This window comes from Triticum aestivum, chromosome 3A (genome assembly GCF_018294505.1).
Source record: "Triticum aestivum cultivar Chinese Spring chromosome 3A, IWGSC CS RefSeq v2.1, whole genome shotgun sequence".
Lineage (NCBI taxonomy): Eukaryota > Viridiplantae > Streptophyta > Magnoliopsida > Poales > Poaceae > Triticum > Triticum aestivum.
The window spans coordinates 113,400,981-113,419,274 of record NC_057800.1 but is presented as its reverse complement, the minus strand read 5'-3'; positions in this window follow the sequence as shown (position 1 = coordinate 113,419,274).

Sequence of the window (18,294 nt, the reverse complement as noted above, 5' to 3'; positions counted from 1 at the left end):
TACTCGACGATAGAGGAGAGCTGGCTGGGCTCCATCATCGGCGGCCCTTCGCCAGCAAAGGGACGATCCCCGCCACCTGCTCTTATGTGCGAGGTATTTTGTGCAAAAATAATCCAATAAATCATAAAAGCACTCGCTAATATTCTGGGGAAAATTCAACTCAATTTGAGCAAATGATTGTGAGATGTTGACAGTTCTAGTTGGTTGCTGACGTGGCAATTTTTTTCTGCCACCGATGCACTTAGAGCAACTCCAACCGGGTGACCCATTTCGTCTGCCCATGTCTGTTTGGGTCACGGCGGACAAAAATGCATGCCCAACGCGGCGACCCAAACCCAAAATGCGCCCGCTTCGTGTCCATGCCGATGCATTTCAGGCCCAAATTAAGGCCTGAAATGCATCGGCGCGGACACGAAGCGGACACTCCGCGCGTCCCCTCGGTGTCCGCCGTGGCCCCACATGGCGGTCGGCCAACCACCGCACATTGTCGTAATTAACGCGGCCACCTACTGAGGCCCGCCTGGTAGTGTGTGGAAGGGTCACGTGCCCATCCTTTTTAATGGAACCATGCGGCGGGGCCGACCTTATCCACTTCCCGTCCACATCTGGTCACCTTTGCTCCCTCGCCGGCGACCAGTAAACCCTAGCCAGCTAGCCCGAAACCCTAGCAAGCCATGAGATTCTTCAGCGGGAAGGCGAAGGGGAGGTTCGGCGCTGGCGCGAGCTCTTCCCGCGGGCTCCCTCCTTCACCTCCGCCGGCTAGACGCGGCAGGACACCACGGGAGCGAGAGCGGCTATACATACCAGTCCACTAGGCGCGATTGCACTGGGAGTACCGCTAGCCCCTACAGTATCCTGATGTGAACCTGCCACACGGCCGACATCTGGACCCACAACACATCCTCATTCCGTCGGCGCCGCGGTCGGCGTGGGCGCACGCGGAGGAGGTTCGCTGGCGGCGCAAGCTCCTTACGCCGGAGCAGCGCGCGATCCGTGCCTACGTGTCAGACTCCCCCAACTGGGAGCACTGGTTTGCGCTAGAGCACGAGGAGGAGTGCCGCTACGGCGTCCACATCAACCACGACGTTGCCCCGCTGTCCTCACATGTACTGCTAGATGATGAGAAGGCGGAGACGGAGTACCAAGCCACCCTCAAGCAGGCCCAGCAGCACGCGCTGGAGGCGAGCTGGCTCAAGGAGGACGCCTGTTGGGATGGGCTGGAGCACGCCCTTGCCTTGTCGGCGGCGGGGGACTCCGTCGACACACCGATGTTCGTCCCTCCACCACCGACGCTGCCGCTCGTCCTCGAGCCTAAGGCCGAGCCGGAGCTGGAGTGCGAGCCCACGCCTACGAGGAACCCGAGGAGTCCTATTCGTGGACCGGCCAGCTCCGCAAGTGGGTGAGCGCGTCTCCCTGCTACTACGCCTCCACGCCGAAAGAGGGGCGGCCCACCTTGAGCGTTGGAAGGCGCATTGGCTCACCGAGGAAGAGGCCGACGGTGAGCGGCAGATGCGCCAGGAGCAGTATATGAGCCGCGACGAGGAGGCACTGCTCCAGGAGGACGAGGAGGAGCGCGCCCGCCTCGCCGCAATGCCGCCGCCGCAACAGACACCGGAGGAGGCTGCCCCAGCAGACTATCAAGCCGCGTTCAGTTGGGCTGGGCCGCCTCCTGTCTTCATCGGCCTAACTGACGGCAACGACGGCGGCAAGGGCAAGACGGTCTACTAGGGCAGCGTGCGGGCGCTTATTTGGGTTTTTAATATTTAGTTTAAGTGTGGACTTTGACCGGCAGTTGACCGGACATTTATGTATAATTACGCTTTATTAAGTTTGTTTTGGCCACGTGGCAAAAATAGATATGCCTTTCATTGGATACACGTGTCGATCCAAATGAAAAAACAGACATAGGCATCTGTGGCCAAGCCAAACAGATAAAAAACACACAAAACACACGTTTATTTGGGTCGTCGGGTTGAAGTTGCTCCAAACTAAACTCACTTGTCAAAAATCATATCAACACACCTAAATGACGGATTATACGGTGTTTTGTGCGACAAACCTGTAAAGTATGGCTGACGCGATGGCGAGATAGAGGGAGACAATCGTTTTCGTCGCCCCGGACTGGCAGCACGGCAGCGCAGACCCCAGACGTGACACGCCCTTCCCCCCTCCCCAGACACGACCGGCGTCCACTCGTAGAGTAACGCTAGCATGGCAAGCAAACCGTGTCACCGCGACCGCATGGCATGCATGCGCAGGCTGATTTTCGTGTTTTAACCTTTTTGCTAAAGTTTAACCGGATTTGACCCTCAGTTGAAAATATTTTGGAATCCGATCCTTTTTCCCACCGCCATTGTGTATAGTGATAGGGTTTAACTACCTACCGTCAGAGTCAATGGCGGTAAAAATTGATCAACATTCAGACGGCGTTTATACATGACAGAAGCCTACCGCCAAAGATGGTGACGGTAGCCTTCAATACCATCCCGCCATGGCATCTGGCGGTAACTCCTTTTCCATTACACACGGCCGGCCGCTGGCGCTAATGCATGTGTTAATCACCCACATTCATGTACTAATGCATGTGCTACGCAGCTATAGCAAATGGTATTACGGTCGACCATGTTGGATTTGAACTTGAATCATCCGAAAGCATCATGCGTATGTGAAAGCTAAGCAAGCAAGCAAAGTGCTTGATTGATTTTGCTGGACCAAGTACGTATACGTATGTGTAGCCGCGTAGAGTACGATACCTATGTGAACCTGGATCGATTCTATCTTCACGGAACGGAAGAGCTCTCTCTCTCTCCAGCACTCTCGTAACTTAGCAAACAAAATAGAACAGATGAAATATTTTGCGATGGGTGCAACTTGCATGTTTCTATTGATATTTTTTCTAGTATATATAGGAGTACATGGAATTGCCGTGTTCAACACGTAATTTAGTTGGAGACCAACACGACGCGGCCCGGTGTTAGTTTACAGTTTTACTGCACGCCAGTCGCCTGAATATATAAGGGTGAGTCGATTTCTGTCTGGGAAGAAATAGGCACGCAGAGGTGCAACAGTCGTCGGCTTGCCAGGAACCAGCAGTCTCTAGGTCTATCTTAGGAATGTCGCGGGTGCAGGTGCTCGCCGGGGAGCTGAAGCCTCTAGGTCTATCTTAGGGGTGCCCGGGGGTGCAGGTTCACCGAAGAAGTTGGGTAGTTCACCGGCTTTAGAGGGATGGCCGGGGGCGGCGGCAAGCTCAGCAGTGGGAGGAGGTCGAGGGAGGGCGGGGCGGTGAGGCGGCCGCTGGCAGCGGATGCAGGCGGTGAGGCCTGGGCTTGAAGGCGGCCAGAGGAAGAAGAAGAGTGTGCACCATCCAGAACCACGCTGTCCTCCTCCCCCTTGTCGAGCCCTTCCTCCTCTCCTCTCTGAGTAGCGATGTCGAAGTCCTGGTTCTCCGCGCTGGCCGGCGGCCACGGTGGCAGTTCATCGTCAGGCGGATCATGGCGTCACCGTCCTCGCTCACCTGGATCATCAGCATCCACGGCGGCGGGCTCCTCCCACAAGGAGGACATAGTAATCTCCTCCGGTGACGAGGATGACCAGCCGTAGCAGACGGCCGGGATCATCTTGCGCAACCGTGAGCTAAAGTTGTGGGAGACTCCACCACGCTGCAAATATCATTCATCGCTGCTGGAGCCAATTTAAATCCAAATTTTAATATTTTGTTTCTAGCAACCATCATATTAAAATTCTTATATTAAAATCATGACTAACCCATCATATTAAAACTGTTAATATTTTGTTTCTAGCAACCATCATATTAAAATCAAACAGTATATGACATTAGCCATATAGGATATCTTAAATTATTTTGATATATGATAGCTTTCAAGCCAAGAAAATATGAAATGTACTTAACTTGTCACTCATGTGCAAAGCGCACAATAACTTAATTTCTTTCTTTCCTATCATGACTAACCCATAGAATTAAATTTTTATTGTAGAAGACTTTTTCTTAAGTGCGTAATATATAGGAAGGGAAACAGTTGATCCTTTGATTAGCTTTATGTACGTGCATGCGTTTGACTAATGCATTGCATGTACTCCCTCCATTCTAAAATAGATGACCCAACTTTATACTAACTTTATACTAGAATTAATATAAAGTTAAGTCATTTATTTTGAAATGAAGGGAGTACTACCATTTTATCGCATAGTGTGCTAATGCAGGATTGTTGTTAGTCGAGTGCAGGATCAGAGTACTAGTCTTCAATAGCATGCTAGCTAGTGCACATGCTGATCCATATGCTGGGGTGATTAGCACATGCATTAGCGCAGCGGCCGGCGGAAAGTAGCTACCGCGAGGTGCCATGGCGGGAAGGTACCGAAGGCTACCGCCCTCATCTTTGACGGTAGGCTTCTGCTATGTATAAACGCCGTCTATACGTTGACCAATTTCTACCGTCATTGACTCTGGCGGTAGATAGTTAAATCCTACCATCACAGACTATGACGATAGGAAAAGGGTCAGATCTCGAAATATTTTTAGATGAAAGTTAGATCCGACTAAACTCTAGCAAAAGGGTTAAAACATGAAAATCGGCCGCATGCGCACGGCAAGCTACTCAATGCGACGCCATCCTGCCACGGCGGCACGGAGGATGCCTTTGCTTTGCAGATCAACAGCGTGGTGCAGTCTACTGCTGCATGCTCGCTCGTCTTCGTGTTAATCCATCCTGGCTTTATGGTGTGAGGAAAACAAGCAGGCCCGTTGCTCTGCCATGCCATCCATGCCGTGAATGCTGACCGATTTAGCCTTATCGGCTTCTATTTGTACTGCTAAATAGGATGATTTTATTTATCATTGCAATAACTTTTTTTTGCGAACTCAAAACTTGTATTACTCAATCACAGAATCAATACAATCCTCAGCAACTACCTCCAAAACTTCAGGAGGACCTGACCCTAACCAAGTCATAGTTCGATTATTAGACCGACCAAAATACGCTAGCTTATCACTCGCCTTATTCTGTGAACGAGCAATATGAATAATACAAGCTTGATGATGGTTTAGTAAACCCATAATCTCATTAACCAACGATGAATAAAGTGATCGATCAGCATCACCACTAGTGATCATAGCAACGGCAACAGACGAGTCCATCTCAACTTGAATTGGAAGAAAAGTACATTGGACCGCCGAAGATAACCCCTCTAAGTACACATGAAGTTCCTCCTCCAAAGCGTCTCGGCAAAACTTTAATGCCCTGCAAGCAGAGAAGATTATATTGCCAAAATCATCCCCCAAGATCATGCCAGCACCCGCATTATCACATGCCACAAAAGCTCCATCTGCGTTTAGTTTAGTCCACCCTTGCTTAGGCTTCTCCCATCCAGGCATCTTTGCATTATGGCTATCACTTTGCCCTTTCTTCTCCAATGTGACATATGACTTCCCTTTAACTGGATCGGCACCACTGTCCATCGTGATGGTCATAATAGAAGCAAAATAACTCTGCAGATATCTTATGGACGTATCCATCTGCGGCGCCGGCTTGTAATGCACTACTTCATTGTGAATATACCAAGCTCTCCAGAAAACAAGCAGGATCATACACCGTTCCATATCACTTCTAGGGGCTAACAATTGCAAGAGCCACTCCTTTCCACAGTTGGCAATTGTCTGAAGCCGGGGTAAGTTCCAGATTTTTGCCATACTCAAATAAAGATCTCTTCCTAGTTGACACCTCAAGAACGGGTGAAAATTGTCCTCCGTGTCTACACCACAGACTGGACAAATACTTGTGGTCTCCAAGCCAATCTTGTGCTTATTCTTCCACGTTGGCAACCCATCCGTCGCAACTCTCCATGCAAAATTTGCCACTGTTGGCGGCACACCACACTTCCAGATGAACTTCCAGCAGTTCCTCGCACCCGAAGGCATCGAACTAGAGGATGCTATATTGGACCTGTGCGCCTCGTCAAACACCAGATGATACGCACTCTTTACTGAGAAGACCCCCAACTTATCTGGTCCCCATGCAAGGACATCTTCGCTCTGCCTGGGTGAAACTCTGATTTTTAAGATCTCGGCCACATCAGCTTGCATGAAATATTGGCTCAAAATTTGTACTTTCCAGGATCCGTTCTCATTCAGCAGTTCAGAAACGTATCTAAAGCAGCACACCCCCTGCCGTGTGATCGGTTTATACGAGTAAGGGCGTGGAATCCAGCTATCCCGCCACATCCGAATACTTCTTCCATTGCCAATTCTCCAAATTAAACCCTTTTTCAAAAGCTCCAAACCATGACTAATGGCCGACCAGGACGATGATGCATTACCAGAAAACACAGTATCCTCCAACTTACCAGACGGATAATATTTGGCTTTGAGTAGACGAGCACACAAACTCTCCGGCCTTGTGATTAATCTCCACGCCTGACGAGCCAGAAGGGCTTGGTTAAATACTCCAAAATCTCGGAAACCAATCTCACCTCTTTCTTTGGGCTGCATAAGATGGTCCCAACCCTTCCAATGAACCTTCCTCTTCCCCTTCTCTGAACCCCAATAAAAATTCCTCACCATTCTTGTAAGATCGTCACACACCGAAAACGGTAGCTTGAACACACCCATTATATACGTGGGTAAAGCTTGCGCAACAGCCTTGATAAGCACCTCTCTACCAGGCTGAGCCAAAAAACCATCTCCCCACTGGACAAGTCTATTGGTAAGGCTTGTTTGCAAATTCTGAAACTTACCTTTCGACATTCGTCCTTCAGGCGTGGGGAGACCCAAATACTTCTCCTCAAAAACCAAACTTGTGACGTGTAGAACGTCTCTTACATGCTCTTGATTTGTAACCGGGAATGACTCACCAAAAAATATCGAACACTTCTCATAGTTCAAACTTTGTCCCGTAGCCGTGCTGTACAGATCCAAGGTTGCTTTTACCTGCTCCGCTTGGTCCCTCGAAGCCTGGAAGAACAGCATGGTATCATCTGCAAAAAGCAAGTGGGATATGCCCGGAGCTCTCCTGCAAATTTTTACAGGGGCAATATCACCAACTTGCACTTTATTCTTCAAAATAGCTGAAAGTCCATCTGCAACAAATAAGAATAGGAACAGAGAGAGTGGGTCTCCTTGCCGTAGCCCACGCGACGGTGCAAATGAATCCAGGAGGGTTTCATTTAATTTTATCGAATACCTTACCGATGTGACACACGCCATTATCCAGTCAATCCATCGATGGGAAAACCCTAACCTTTGCATCACCTGCTTCAAGAAAGCCCAATCCACTCTATCATAAGCCTTGGACAAGTCCAACTTATACGCACAAAAACTCCTTGACGGATCCTTCTCTTGTTTAATATAGTGTAAACACTCAAAGGCAACCAATGCATTATCTGTAATCATCCTGCCTGGTATAAATGCACTTTGTTCAACCGATATTATGTCATCCAGCAAGGGTCTTAATCTGTTAACCAGGCATTTGTATATTATCTTGTATGTGACATTACAAAGACTTATAGGCCTATAGTCCGCCATCTTTGAGGGATTAGATATTTTTGGAATAAGCACAATGGATGTATCATTAGCACCCTCAGGCATGACCCCCGTACTAAAAAAATCCCGAACTGCAGCAATCACACCCTCCTTCACCGTACTCCAGTTCCATTGGAAGAAACGAGCGGGAAACCCATCTGGGCCTGGCACCTTCAACGGCCCAATCTGGAACAAGGCATCAGAAATCTCCTTATCAGTAAACGGTGCACACAATCTATGATTATCAGCCGGTGTGATCACTCGTTCAAACAAGTTTACTACTTCAAAGGCCTGCAAGTTAGTTTCCGCAGCAAAAATATTTTGAAAGTATTGGTTTGCAATCTGACTCATTGTTGTAAACTCTGTATGCACTATTCTAATGCTGTCTGTTAACTCCCTTATCTTATTCTTCCTCGCCCTCCAAACTGCTTTACTGTGAAAATATTTTGTATTACGATCTCCTTCCTTAAGCCAAGCAATTCTCGAATCTTTGCATCCACATCATCTCTTCTTGATACAACAACTCATTCATTTTATCCATCACTTTCCTTATATCTTCCATATCTGCGTTTATTCATAAGCTCCTCCAGTTGGCTTCTTGACATGGCCAGTTCTCGAGTCACATTGCCAAATTTCTTGCTCCATGACCGTAGCGCAGTCATTGTTTATGACAAAGCTTCTTTCAGCTGCGGGAGGCTGTGAATCTCCCCTACCGCAACCCATGCATCTTCCACCACCTGTGGCAACTCCGAGTCCCTCTCCCAAAAAACCTCATACCTCCTACACTTCCCCTTCACCGGACCCAGGTCCGGTTCTCCTTTAAGAAACAGAACGAGGTGGTCTAAACATGGAGACGGTATGTGCTCCACTGTAGCAAACGCGAACAGATTTCGCCAATCATTTGTAGCTACCGCGCGGTCCAATCTCACTTTGACGTTTGCCGACCTCGCTCTTCTATTATCATATGTGAAAGGCAGGCCTGTGAACCCAAGATCAATTAGGTCACACACCTCCAAGGTATCCCTGAATGCTATCATTTGTGCTTCTGCCCTCAGCGTGATCGATAAATGCTCAAAGTCCCACATGGCTTCATTAAAGTCACCGATAACCAACCATGGCAAATTATTAACAACTTTCAGCTCCCGTAAATTAGTCCACATTAGGTGTCTGTTTTACACACGGACTCTCAAGGAATTTGAAGGGTTGATCCTTCCTTCATTCAGCGTTACCGTAAAGGGAGGTTCTCCCACCTTCTTTGCTACCTTCTCGGCCAGATCCTTCTTCCTCGTCAAATCATCCGGCAATCCTTGTATTCTTGCCCATAGGGGATACATGTTTAGCTCATATTCCTCTACATCCGAAAAACCATCGTACTCAACTAGAACCACCGGGTCTCTCCTGAACTGCCATGGTCCCCCTTCCATCACACGCTTCCAGTCCCCCAAACAATGGCATTGAGCCAAGAACAAATTGGGGCCCTTAATATTGAAGGTCACCCCCTGCGCACAAGCCCATGCGTTCCTCATGGAGCTCAACAGAGAAGCATGGCTAAACGGTCGAAGGGTATGAACCCTAAAGAGCGCCATCCAGCGTACGTCCTTAATCAGGTCCTCGAACTCCCCAGATAGATCCAAATCTTCTTCCTCCTCCCCTTGTAACTTGAGATTCTCAAACGCTCCCTCTAGATCGTGGCCATGCTCATACTGGTCCCAATCTTCCTCCACCTCACCCTTCTCTACATATGCATCCTTCCCATCGATCGTGCCCCCAACAACATCATCTCCCTTCACCGCCCCATCTCCCGGATCAAGCCCGGTACCCGCCGCCAGATCTTCAGCCCTAGCCGCCTCTAAATCTTCAGCCCTAGCCGCCCCTACTTCCGGCTTCTCCATCCCACCCCGCACCTCCTGGTCGCCCAAGTTCTTCATGCAGCCGTCGGAGGCGATTCCCGACCCTTCCTCAATGTCCTCCTCTCAAGCACCCGTCGTCGGGCAGTGATTTCCACGTCGATCTTGGTGTACTTAGGTGCCGCCGCCGAAGGAAGAGTTGGACCCCAGGAAAACCCTAGGGGAAAGCGGTATTGTTAACGGATCTATCAACGGATGGATTATCATTGCAATAACTTGTTTTCTATTTGGCGCGGGCGAGGACATCTCCAACCTCACCCTCAAATGTCCGGATCAAATATGTTTGGGTGCAGTTTATAGTCCAACATCGCCTCACATCCAGTGGCGAATCTACCCGGGGCCTTCCCCTAAAAAATTGGAAAATAAAAATTACTAGTATTCATATAAAAGTTTTGACCTTATTTGGACTAAAGAACTGGGAGTTTTTGAATTTTTCTGCACATCGTTAACTGTTGAGCCCTTCATTTTCTTTTATGATTTGTCACTGCTCACATCGGTCCGTGGACGCGTCCGCGTTTTCGAGTAAAACAGAAGCAAACCAGGGGTCTTTGTCCAAGTCTGGACCTCTAACATGCAAGACTCTCACACTCTCGGCCCACTCAAAACCACACCCGGTGCCCATATCCATCTTGTCCCCCTTGCTCTGCATCCGCTCTCTTTGGGTGTGTTTGGTAGGATGCATGGAGGATGTATGAGGGCAAAAGTTCCCAATCCGACCCACTTTTACTTGTTTGGTAGGGTGCATGGGTTCACCTGAGCTATGCTCATCTGATGCATAAAAGTGCCCTCAGCCATGCTCATCTCATGCACCCCAGACAGGGTGCACGGAGGCAGCTATGCTGGCCCTGACACTCGTCCCCGCCGACCAGACCACATCCAGATATGTTTATTTTTTCAAAAAGAATCATAATTTCAAATTTTGTTTAAATTTTTCAAAAAACTTTAGAATTTTAGAAAAAATAAAAAAATTGAATTTCAAAATTGTTAAAATTTTCAAAAAAAATCATAATTTCAAATTTTGCTTGAATTTTCAATAAATATTTGAAATTTCATTTTTCTAAAAAAATCATAAATGTTTGGAATTTCAAAAGGAAATCAAAATTTGTTTGAATTTTTTAAAAAAATAGAATTTTAATTTTTTATAAAATATTCAAATTTTGTTTAGATTTTCAAAAAACTCGTAATTTCAAATATGTTCAAATTAAAAAAAGAATTTTATTTAAATTTTCAAAATATGTTTAAATTTGTGTTGACATTTTTTCGATTTTGTTCATCATTCAAAAAAAATTCAGAATTCAAAATTGTTCAGCATGTCTAAACACATGCAGGCTGCCAAACAAAATCTCAGCTCAGCATGTCTCAGCACATACATCACTGCCAAACAACAGCAACTGCATGGACTCAGTATGTCTACACTCAGCATGTATGAGATGAGAACAACTAAACTAGGTTCATACATGCTACCAGACACACCCTTTATGGCCGATGCTGTTGTTGTGCCACCCGGCCGCCTGTCAAGGCCTTTGCCGGGCCTCCACTGCTCCACCCGGTCCCCATGCCGCTTTATCTATGTCGTCGTTCGGCCTCTCATCCGTCTACCGTGCAAGTATCATCTGCCCTGCAGATGTCGTCCATAGGGTCACCACGTTCCCACAAGTGTTTGATAAAATATCTATGCTCAAATTTTGACGAGTGTTATGCGCGTCATACATAGGCGCGGAAACGTGCAACTACGGTTCACTGTACGCCAGAGAATGAGTATGGGCCTCCGAGGCACCGACTCACATGTCATGCCTAACAACAGGCACAACAGGCGGACGCCACGTCGTCGGAAGGTCGTCATCCATGATTAAATGCGTCTTTGCGTAAGAGCATGGTTAATAGTATAGTCAATAGTCGGCTATAAGAAGTTGTCATGTCATTTACAGCCAACCTTTTAGTCGGCATGCACAATAATAAGTTTTAAATATGTATTAGTTTATTAACCGTTGGTCCATCTTACATCCTCACAATGCGTCTTGGGTCTCATGTTGCAGCCGGCTACTAACCAAGAGCCCGCTTCTTTTCTTTCTCCTTTTCTCTCTCCTGCAACTAAGCAGAAATATATTATTCTATTCCTTATAGTCTGCTTATATTACTCTATTGTACTTACTCTAAGGCGTCTTCACATGTACTTTAAATATCTGACTGTAAGACATGTATGTGGGGGTAGATACCGAAATAAGTTTTGCCTGGGAGGGGGGAGGGGGAGATGGGTAGTGTGCTAATTAAGTTTCTTAAGTGGCCATTTAGTAAAAATAACACCACTAGTAGTCACCTTACTATTGCCACAAGTGACACATGCTCTCTCGCTATCCTGTTCACGACCTTCATCCAAGCGCAGTCTTGACTTTTTGAACCGCCTCTTCGTCGCTTATTTAACATCACCATTGCCAGGTGCAACCAATAAAGTTGGACCTTCGGTTTTCACCAAGTGATCGCACCTAGTACTCGGAATGCACCCCAAACCAAAAGTCGTCGCGTGTTGCATGCCACCACTTCTCGAAGAAGATGATCTTGCATGGACGGGGCCGCCCACACACCATGATCACGGAGACCCGAAATCCAAACTATTCCATGACAATGTATGTCCGGACAGCCGCTCGCGTGCATAACCTTGACGTGGCATCACCACGTGACCAAAGTCATGCCTTCGAACACAAACTATTGCACCACACGGAGAGTCGGGCGTCATCATGGGAATTTCAACACCTCACCCGCACCTGCACCAGAGTCGTTGAGGTAGAGGTCGAAGACATTCAGACGTGGCAACACGTAGCTGCACCATCACAGTTTCACGCCGCTACCATTGATGCTGCATCGCCGAGTCGGGTAGCCCCTAAACAGCTCCCAGACCACCACCGACCACATCAAGGGAGGCACCGATCCGCCACCAAGTGTCGCCGGCTAGGTCAGCATACCCTGATCTGCCGCAATGGGTGTCTGTGGGCACACGCGACACCTCATGTACTTCACACAAACATCACGGAAAGGGTCGCGGCGCCGCGCCCAAGAGCCAACCACCACCGCCGCTCGAGGAGAGGGAGCGCCCGACCACCACATCATTGGCATTTGCGCGAGCTTTGCACGGGGAGTTCTCTGATGCAGTAAGATGGGAGGAAGGAAGTGGCGCTGAAGCAGTCAGCGGCCTAGGGTTCCCCATTTTGCCGGGCTAGGGCCACACGGGGTCTGGTTGCACCACCCACTGGTACAAGACTATCTTCCAAGGACTGGCCACCGCATGAAAAGACTAGGTTGGGTTTTTTTGAACCGCAGGCTGGATTCTATTCGGCACCTTCTTCATCGGTTAACGTGTATTTCGTTAACTGGCACCTCAAGGCGTTCTTCATGGCCCAACCCACCTAAGCTTTGTAGCGAGACAAAGCTGTTCCGGGTTTTGGGAAGCTTCTCATCCGTTTTTTTCGTTTAGGTTATTTTAGACTAGTTTTGTTCGTTTTTTATCTTTAGTTATTTTTCTTTTTATTTTTTCTTGTTCCTTTTTAAAATGCGTGACCTTTTTTTGAAATCCAAAACTTTTCTTCAAATCTGTGTACTTTTATCATTTTTGTGATTTTTTTAAAATATAAGATCTGTTTTCAAATTCATGAACTTATTTTTTCAAATCAGTGAACCTTTTTTCAAAATCCCGCGAACTTTTTCAAATTCGTGAACTTTTTTCAAAATTGATGAACTTTTTTAAATTATTATTTTTAAAATCGATGAACTTTTCCCAAATTCGTAGTTTTTTCATACTTGATGAACCTTTTCTAGTTTCCACATCATGTTTTCAAATTCGTGAACCTTTTCGTTTTTATGTTTTTTGAAAAAAAAATTCACATACTTCTTTTGTGAACTTTTCTCAAATTCGCAATGATTTAAAAAAACGTGAACTATTTTTAGAGTACATTTTTCTCTCAATATTATGAACTTTTTAAAAGGTCCATGGTCAATTGGTCAGCCAGCCAACCGGTGAGAATGAGCTAATTACCGCTTTATAAATAAAGCAACGACCAATATACAATCCGATACAAACACATGCCACCACAACACACACACCCAAGGTAGAATACATAGGAGCTGAAGATCAACAACACCACCTGATACAACTCCAAGCAAACATCAGGCCGACAATAAGCATCACTATGGAGATACCGGGTTCTCAATCGTGAACAAGCCACCGCCAAGAGAGGATGTCAAACACCGACGAGACATGGGCTCCAAGGCGGTGCCTTCAAGAAAGGTACGACACCGGGGCGCCGCCACCGGCCGATCCAAAGGATCAAGATCTTCACCCAGAGCAACTCGAAGGACAGAGAGACGCCATGACGGAGCCTTTAAGAAGGGTACGACGCCCATAGACACCGCCACTGACATGGTATATCCCCGGCAAACCCGCTCCGCCTCCCATCAAGGTGCGACCAACCACAAGATGAACCACACCAACGCCATGAAACAGTCGAAGCCCAGCCTCCACGTTGTCCACACGGCCATGGAAGCCATACAGCCCCTAAGCCACGAGATTCGCCCACAAGCATTATGGCTCCCACCACTAAGGCCACCGCCTTGCAACCAGACACCACCGAGAGCACCCAAAGGTATGAGCCTCAAGTCTACCGGCAGACCTTGACCACGGCAAAGCCCCCAGCGACCAGCCTGCCTCGAACAACGCCGAATTCGGAGCCAGGAAGCACCAGGTCAGGGAAAGTGGGAGGAGGAGGAGCGAAACACATCCATTCCCGGCGCACCACTACGCCGGCGACGGGAGGCCAGAGGACCGTCGTAGCCCCCATCTCCAGCCAAGCTCCCCACACGGCACACCCCCGTGCCGCCCCACCATGACCTCCCACTCAGATCTATGAGAGGCCACTACCAGTCACCCGCCAACCGCCTCAAGGAACCAGATCATCCTCCACCCTCCACCCAAGAGGCTCACCGAGGGAGCCAACACCCGCGCCACACCAAAGGACACCGAGCCTCACCACAACCCACGCCGCTGCAAACCCTCATCGCCCATGGAATCACAGCAGCTGAAGCAACCATAACCTCCATGCCACGCACCACCACCGTTGCCTGCCACACCACCGCGCCACTATGCCCGACACACGCACAACGCTCCAGCAAGATGGCACCGGCGCCACCAAGCGAGAGGGCAGGAAGTCCCCATCGCCGTCAACACCGACCAACCTTCGCCCGGCCGCGCCCCCTTGGCGGCGGCGAGAGAGAGGAGGTGGGGAAGGGAGGGGTCTGGCCGGCGACACTAGGGATTGCTCCCCGTCGCTCGCGGGAGCGATGAAGGAGGGTGGGTGGGGAAATTTTTGTCAGAATGAGCTAATTCAGCCCACTACCCCTCGCATTCGAGCGCCAAGCAGGCTAAGGGCATCTCCAGCCGCGCCCCCAGGAAGGCCTCCCCAGGCGTTTTTTTTGCGCCGGCGCCGAAAAATCGGCCCAGTCGCGCCCCCAGGAGCCCGATTTTCGCCGGCTTGGGCCGAAAACAGCGCCGGCGGACCCAGGCCAAACCCGGCGCGCTGGGGGGCGCCCGGGGGCGCCGGGGTGAACCGTTTTGGCGCGAACGGGCCCGCCGCGTCAGCGACTCTACCCTCTTCTCGCCCCTTCGTCGTCCTCATCGCCTCGTTTCCCGCGGCGAATCAATGCCAAAGCTGTCGCGCCGGTCAGCCAGCGCCATTGATGCCTCACGGGCGGCGCAGTGAAGACCGGATGACGCGCGTCCCTTGCCCTCCCTCGCCCGCCACACATACTCACGGCGGCTCGCGCATGGGCGGCGCCTCGGCCTATATAAGACGCACCCCAGCGCACTCGGCGACTCGTACTCTCTCGCCGTCGTCGTTCCTCCCTTTCCTCTCTCTCGCCGTCGTCGTTCCTCCCTCTCCTCTCTCTCGCCGTCTCCAGCACCCATGGCCGAGTGCTTCCCAGGCGACGGCGCGGCGGCGAACGGCTTCGGCCACCGCCATCTTCACGAGAGCGAGGCTCGCCTCCTTTTCGAGGCCGAGTACCCGGTCCCGCCGGACATGCGGGTACCCGGGGCATGGAGGATCAGCGCCGGCGGCATGCCGGTGCCCCCGATACCCACCGGCGCGGCGCGGCGTGCGGAGATCGCACGCATCCGCTCGTCCCTACCGCGTGCGGCGAGGGAGGGGCCATGGTACGTCCCCGACAGCCCGCTCTGGGAGCCCTACTTCCGCCGCCGTCACGCCGAGTAGCTCGAGGCTACCAATGGCGTCGAGCCCTCCGGCAGGCTCAACGCCGTCGGCCGGCGTCGGTGGTGGGGCGTGCCCGGGCGCACGTTGGACGCCGTCCTCGAGTACATCAAGGGCGGCAACATGCCGCGCCTCGAGTACCCTGCTCCCCCGTCCTTCACACGCCGCCGGGGAAGCTCCTGGACCCCGAGGCGCATGGAGACCGGGGGTGTGACGCCCCCGATTTAATCGTACACTAATCATGCACGCAAATGTGTACGATCAAGATCAGGGACTCACGGGAAGATATCACAACACAACTCTACAAATAAAATAAGTCATACAAGCATCATAATACAAGCCAGGGGCCTCGAGGGCTCGAATACAAGTGCTCGATCATAGACGAGTCAGCGGAAGCAACAATATCTGAGTACAGACATAAGTTAAACAAGTTTGCCTTAAGAAGGCTAGCACAAACTGGGATACAGATCGAAAGAGGCGCAGGCCTCCTGCCTGGGATCCTCCTAACTACTCCTGGTCGTCGTCAGCGGGCAGCACGTAGTAGTAGGCACCTCCGGTGTAGTAGGGGTCGTCGTCGACGGTGGCGTCTGGCTCCTGGACTCCAGCATCTGGTTGCGACAACCAGGAAGAAGGAAAGGGGAAAAACAGGGGGGAGAAAGCAACCGTGAGTACTCATCCAAAGTACTCGCAAGCAAGGAACTACACTACATATGCATGGGTATATGTGTAAGGAGGCCATATCAGTGGACTGAACTGCAGAATGCCAGAATAAGAGGGGGATAACTAATCCTGTCGAAGACTACGCTTCTCGCAGCCACCGTCTTGCATCAAGTAGAAGAGAGTAGATTGAAGTCCTCCAAGTAGCATCTCCAAGTAGCATCTCCAAATAGCATCTCATAGCATAATCCTACCCGGCGATCCTCTCCTCGTCGCCCTGCGGAAAAGCGATCACCGGGTTGTCTGTGGAACTTGGAAGGGTGTGTTTTATTAAGTATCCGGTTCTAGTTGTCATAAGGTCAAGGTACAACTCCAAGTCGTCCTGTTACCGAAGATCACGGCTATTCGAATAGATTAACTTCCCTGCAGGGGTGCACCACATAGCCCAACACGCTCGATCCCATTTGGCCGGACACACTTTCCTGGGTCATGCCCGGCCTCGGAAGATCAACACGTCGCAGCCCCACCTAGGCTCAACAGAGAGGCCAGCACGCCGGTCTAAACCTAAGCACACAGGGGTCTGGGCCCATCGCCCATAGCACACCTGCACGTTGCGTACGCGGCCGAAAGCAGACCTAGCCTAGTGGCGTTCCAGTCCAATTCGGCGCGCGCCACTCCGTCGCTGACGTCTGAAGTGCTTCGGCTGATACCACGACGTCGGGATACCCATAACTACTCCCACGTAGATGGTTAGTGCGTATAGGCTCGTAGCCAGACTCAGATCAAATACCAAGATCTCGTTAAGCGTGTTAAGTATCCGCGAACGCCGAACAGGGCCAGGCCCACCTGTCTCCTAGGTGGTCTCAACCTGCCCTGTCGCTCCGCCACAAAGTAACAGTCGGGGGCCGTCGGGAACTCAGGCCCACCACTACCTGGATGGAGCCACCTGCCCCTTCAGCCCCCATCTCCAAGCAGTATCACCAGTAATGTAACAGTGTAAAGTATATAGTATATGCCCGTGATCACCTCCCGAAGTGATCACAGCCTAGTAGTATAGCATGGCAGACGGACAAGAGTGTAGGGCCACTGATGGAACACTAGCATCCTATACTAAGCATTTAGGATTGCGGGTAAGGTATCAATGACTGTAGCAGCAATGACAGGCTATGCATCAGAATAGGATTAACGGAAAGCAGTAACATGCTACACTACTCTAATGCAAGCAGTATAGAGAAGAGTAGGCGATATCTGGTGATCAAAGGGGGGGCTTGCCTGGTTGCTCTGGCAAGAGAGAGGGGTCGTCAACTCCGTAGTCGAACTGGTCAGCAGCAGCGTCGGTCTCGTAGTCTATCGGAGAGAAGAGGGGGAAGAAATAATGAATACAGAGCAAACAAAGCATCACAAAATATAACAAGGCAATACGCGATGTTCGGTGTGCCCTAAGGCGGTAGTAGGTGATACCGGTGAAGGGGGAAAAACATCCGGGAAAGTATTCCCGGGTTCCGTGTTTTCGGGCAGAGGAGCCGGAGGGGGAAAGTTGCGAGTTCGATAGGTTAGGAGGGTGTGGCGGACAAACGGGTTGCGTATCCGAAATCGTCTCGTCGTTCTGAGCAACTTTCGTGTTGAAAATATTTTAATCCGAGTTACGGATTAAAAGATATGATTTTCTAAAGATTATATTAATTTCTGGAATTTAATTAATTAATTATTTAATTTGAAAATGAATTTATGACGTCAGCATGATGTCATGCTGACGTCAGCAGTCAACAGGGTTGACTTGGTCAACCCTGACATGTGGGTCCCGTTCGTCATACTCTGTTAACTAATTATCTTAGTTAAGTTTAATTAATAGTAGTTAATTAGGTTAATTAGTCATTAGGTTTAATTTATCAGGATTAATTAAATTAATTATTTACTTAATTAATTAATCATTTTTATTTAT